This window comes from Adiantum capillus-veneris, chromosome 7 (genome assembly GCF_014529385.1).
Source record: "Adiantum capillus-veneris isolate H3 chromosome 7, ASM1452938v2, whole genome shotgun sequence".
Classification (NCBI taxonomy): Eukaryota; Viridiplantae; Streptophyta; class Polypodiopsida; order Polypodiales; family Pteridaceae; genus Adiantum; species Adiantum capillus-veneris.
The window spans coordinates 894,577-900,283 of NC_140937.1; the positions used below are offsets into that span (position 1 = coordinate 894,577).

General features: G+C 44.0%; 1 pseudogene; it reads right to left on the reverse strand.

The window, feature by feature from the left end:
• Positions 1-2,847: 2,847 nt before the first annotated feature.
• LOC147453346 (uncharacterized) lies at positions 2,848-3,427 on the reverse strand (annotated as a pseudogene).
• Between the last annotated feature and the right edge of the window lie 2,280 nt (positions 3,428-5,707).

Sequence of the window (5,707 nt, forward strand, 5' to 3'; positions counted from 1 at the left end):
CTCTCTCTCTCACACACACACACACACACACACACACACGCGCGCGCGCATAATGCGTGCAAGACATCTATAACAACTTTTTGGACTCGTATCGATGAATTGTCGACCTCAATGTAATTTATTAATGCAATGCAGACGGGGAAAGCCTTTGTGTAATGTGCCAACACCTTGAGAAATGGCACATCGACTTTGTCTCTTATATTCACACACATCTAGAGAATGGGCCTCTCTCTCTCTCTCTCTCTCTCTCTCTCTCTCTCTCACACACACACACACACACACACACACACACACACACACACACACACACACACGCATGCATGAACACGCATACATGAATACATGCATCTAGCTCGCTCTCTCTTTCTCTCTCTCTCTCTCTCTCTCTCTCTCTCTCTCTCTCACCCACCCACCCACACACACACACACACACAAAGCCCACAAGTACACCCACACACACACACACACACACACAAAGCCCACAAGTAATGAATTTGTACTCTGAATTTTTTATTCAAATAAAGGCTTAAAAGACTACAATGGATTGGGAGAGACGGAGAGAGAAACTGACCTCTTCTTGCAGTTCTTCTTGATCGCACAGGCAGAGATGGGATGAGGAAAGAAGCGTTTCCCCGAGTGCTTAGGAGCTTCTGAGTTCTTCTTGATTATAGTAGCTTTGAGATGATGTGATGAGGAAAGGAATGGCTGAGATTTTGTGTAACTTGTTGCTCTTTAGTCAATGCTAAATGGCAAGTGGATACTCCATATTAAAATGAGGCACCAAGCTTGCAAATTTTGCAATTTGCTAAACTCCAGAGGCGAAATGAGACTCCGTGAGAGTAAAAAGAAAAAGAAAGGGAGGGGGGCCCCGGGGGGGGGGGGGGGCGAAAGTTTAAAGATTAAACTATATAAATGAGCCTTGAAAGTCGAGGCATGCGAGTTGCCCCTTGAGCCTGGAGCTAAAAATTAAAATAACGTTTATTTTGAACTTTGGAAGTTGGAACTTTGGCTAATTAATTTTTAAAGCATGAATAAAATTTTGACAACTTGGTCGCATTGATTTGAATTTGGTGCACATAAGTATTAGGATTCATGTTTTAACTTTTAGTGTCTAAAATCACATAATTATTAAGGAGTCATGAGAGTGATCAGTCATAACACGTAACATATATATATATACACCTACACACATACATACATATATATATATATATATATATATATATATATATATATATATATATATGTGTGTGTGTGTGTATATATATATATTATAAACCTCATATCTTTTTATTTGCCCTTAAAAGAATGTTACTCTTATATTTGTAAAGGTGGTTTACCTTTGCTCACACTCTTTAAAATTCAAAAACCTTAGGGATCCCTTTTCCCTTAGGTTTCCAAACCTAGAAAAAAAAATTAAGGTAAATCTCAAAATTTGTAGGTGAGAATCAAAGAGATTACACTAAACCTAGGTTTTATTCGAGCACTGCAACACATGGAGAAAAACTCTTTATGGCCTTCAAAATGTAAAGGAAATCCACCCTTCAAATCATTTTCAAAAATAAAAATTGTTAGTGGCTAGCCTTGAAATTGAAGGTTGGAGTCTTCCAAAAACTATAGGCTTATCTATACTATAGATAAAAGGGGAGGTGTTTTCGGCTGCCAGGTGGCGCTACATCATTCATTCGATGGTGTGCACTGCGTAAACAGAGAGAGAGAGAGAGAGAGAGAGAGAGAGAGAGAGAGAGAGAATGGAGGACATTGATATTATCTGTCATTGTCCGATGACTGATATCTTTGGATATTGATGTATATGTATATGATGCCTCCATTGTCAGAGAGCCCCACTGTATCAGCTCACCCTTTGTATCAGCTCTCACCCCACCCCCACCAACTATTTTCTTTTCAGTTCTTTGTACTTTTTGTACCCATACCTGGTATTAGATTGACCTTTGGCCTTTTGAAGATGTTAATATTACATTTCATTTCATTTCATTTCTATCTCTCTCTCTCCCTCCCCCCGCAGGTATGGTTTGGTATCTAGAAGACGCACTTCCTCAAGGCATCTAGAAGACAAATGTGTGATAGTTGCTCGCAGAGGAGATGGCATTGGGGGAAGCACTAGCTTTTTGCATCTCCTTGAAAAGCTCTAATGCTTTCTCACCATGCCCATCCTCAACATAACCTGCAATTAGTGCAATCCAGCAAACGACGTTTTTACTGCAAATCTTCCCAAACGCTTGCTGAGCTTTATCAAGAAACCCACATTTGCCATACATGGAAAGGAGGGTGCTGCCAACAAAAGGTTTCTTTCGAGTGTAGCGAGCTGAAAATGGATCTCAAGAAGGTTCTTAAGCTTTGTGCAACCTTGGAGTAAAGCATCTCCCAAAGCTCCATTCCTGAGTGCAATATCGATATTGGCTTAAGTACTCAATATCGATATTGGCTGAAGAAAACGTCGTGCTTGGCTGGACATGTATGCCAGATGTGGTGCACTTCATTAAGCACAAAAAGTGTTTGAGGAGCTTCCTGATCGGGATGTCGTCTCTATGAATGTATTGCTTGCGAGATATGCCCATCTTGGGCATGGCCATGAAGCTCTGGGCTGTTTTCAACGGATGCAAAGTAAGGGTGTCTCTCCAGATGCAATTACATATGCTTGCATCTTGAAGGCATCAGGGTGAGGAAGCTCTGGGCTGTTTTCATCACAGATAGAGAGTGAGGGCATCTCTCCATATGCAACCACGCATGCTTGCAATCGTGTTTGGGATGTCGTCTCTTGGAATGAGCTAACTGTGGGTGGTGCCCAAGATGCTAATATGGCCAAAAGAATTCACGATGGCATTGTTAGTTAGTGGTTGTTGAAAGAAATATGTCGTGCTTGGCACCCTCTAGGTTGACATGTATGCCAGATGTCGTGCACTTCATAAATCACAAAAATACTCGAGGAGCTTCCTGTCCAAGATGTCGTCTCTTTGAATGCCATGATTGCGGAATATGCCCAACTTGGGTAGGGCCAAGAACCTCAAGGTTGTTTCTAGCAGGTGCAAAGCGAGGATGTCTTTCTAGATGCGATCACATAAGCTTGGCACTGCCTTAGCCACATGTATGCCAAATGTTGTGCACTTCATAAAGCACAAAAAGTGCTTCAAGAGCTTCCTATCCACGATGTCGTCTCTTGGAATGCACTGATTGCGGGATATGCCCAACTTGGGTAAGACCAAGAAGCTCTCGGCTCTCGGCTGTTTTTACCGGGTAAAAGAAAAGAGAAGCAGTTCTTGAAAGAAAACATCGTGCTTGGCTGGACATGTATGCCAAATGTGGTGCACTTCATTAAGCACAAAAAGTGCTTGAGGAGATTCCTGACCGGGATGTCGTCTTTGTGAATGTATTGCTTGCAAGATATGCCCATATTGGGCATGGCCATGAAGCTCTGGGCTGTTTTCGACGCATGCAAAGCAAGGGTGTCTCTCCAGATGCAATTATATATGCTTACATCTTGAAGGCATCAGGGTGAGGAAGCTCTGGGCTGTTTTCATCACAGATAGAGAGTGAGGGCATCTCTCCATATGCAACCACACATGCTTGCAATCGTGTTTGGGATGTCGTCTCTTGGAATGAATTGACTGTGGGTGGTGCCCAAGATGCTGATATGGCCAAAAGAATTCACGATGGCATTGTTAGTGAGTGGTTGTTGAAAGAAATATGTCGTGCTTGGCACCCTCTAGGTTGACATGTATGCCAGATGTCGTGCACTTCATAAATCACAAAAGTACTCGAGGAGCTTCCTATCCAAGATGTCGTCTCTTTTAATGCAATGATTGCTGAATATGCCCAACTTGGGTAGGGCCAAGAAGCTAAGGGTTGTTTCTAGCAGGTGCGAAGCGAGGATGTCTTTCTAGATGCAACCACATAAGCTTGGCACTGCCTTAGCAACATGTATGCCAAATGTTGTGCACTTCATAATGCACAAAAAGTGCTTCAAGAGCTTCTTGTTCAGGATGTCGTCTCTTGGAATGCACTGAATGTGGGATATGACCAACTTGGGCAGGACCAAGAATCTCTCGGCTCTCGGCTCTTTTTGCCGGGTAAAAGAAAAGAGAAGCGATCTTGAAAGAAAACGTCGTGCTTGGCTGGACATGTATACTAGATGTGGTGCACTTCATTAAGCACAAAAAGTGCTTAAGGAGCTTCCTGACCGGGATGTCGTCTCTGTGAATGTATTGCTTGCGAGATATGCCCATCTTGGGCAAGGCCATAAAGCCCTGGGCTGTTTGCGACGGATGCAAAGCAAGGGTGTGTCTCCAGATGCAATTACATATGCTTACATCTTGAAGGCATCAGGTTGAGGAAGCTCTGGGCTGTTTTCAACACAGATAGAGAGTGAGGGCATCTCTCCATATGCAATCACGTATGCTTGAAATCGTGTCTGGGATGTCGTCTCTTGGAATTAACCGACCGTGGGTGGTGCCCAAGATGTTGATATGGCCAAAAGAATTCACGATGGAATTGTTTGTTAGTGGTTGTTGAAAGAAATATGTCGTGCTTGGCACCCTCTAGGTTGACATGTATGCCATATGTCGTGCACTTCATAAATCACAAAAGTACTCGAGGAGCTTCCTGTCCAAGATGTCGTCTCTTTGTGTGTGTGTGTGTGTGTGTGTGTGTGTGTGTGTGTGTGTGAGAGAGAGAGAGAGAGAGAGAGAGAGAGAGAGAGAGAGACGTTCCGAGGAAAAGAAAAGAGAGGTGGTTCTTGAAAGAAAACGTTGTGCTTGGCTCTGCCTCGCTTGACATGTATGCCAAATGTAGTGCACTTCAGGTTCTTGAGGAGCTTCCTGTCCGGGATGTCGTCTCTGTGAATGCATTGATTGCGGGATATGCCCATCTTGGGCATGGCCATGAAGCTCTGGGATGTTTTCGACGGATGCAAAGCGAGGGTGTATCTCCAGATGCAATCACATATTCTTGCATCTTGAAGGCATCATGGTGAGGAAGCTCTGGGCTGTTTTCAGCAGATGGAGAGTGAGGGCATCTCTCCAAATGCAATCACGTACGCTTGCAATCCTGTCCAGGATGTCACCTCTTGGAATGCACTAATTGTGGGTGGTGCTTAAGATGCTGATATGGCCAAAAGAATTCACGATGATATTGTTATTCAGTGGTTGTTGAAGGAAAATTTCGTGCTTGGCACTGTCTAGGGCGACATGTATGCCACATGTGGTGCACTTCATAAAGCAAAAAAAGTACTTGAGGAGCTTTGTGTCCGAGATGTCAGCTCTTCGAATGCATTGATTGTGCGGTATGCCCAACGTGGGTAGGGCCAAGGAGCTCTGGGCTGTTTTTGGCAGGTGCGAAGTGAGGCTCTCTCTCCAGATGTGATCACATAAGCTTGGCACTGCCTTGGTCGACATGTATGAAAAATGTGATGCACTTCATAGAGCACAAAAAGTGCTTGAGGATCTTCCTGTTCGGTATGTCATCTCTTGGAATGCACTGATTGCGGGATATGCCCACCTTGGGTGAGGAAGCTCTGGGCTGTTTTCAACAGATGGAGAGTGAGGGCATCTCTCCAAATGCAATCACGTTGTGAGCGGGATGAAAACACACACAGCGCCTCTATAATGACCCGACACACACTCTTGGGAAGATACACACACACACTATGGGGCACCACTCGGCTTACACAACACACCTGGCCGAGACAGGG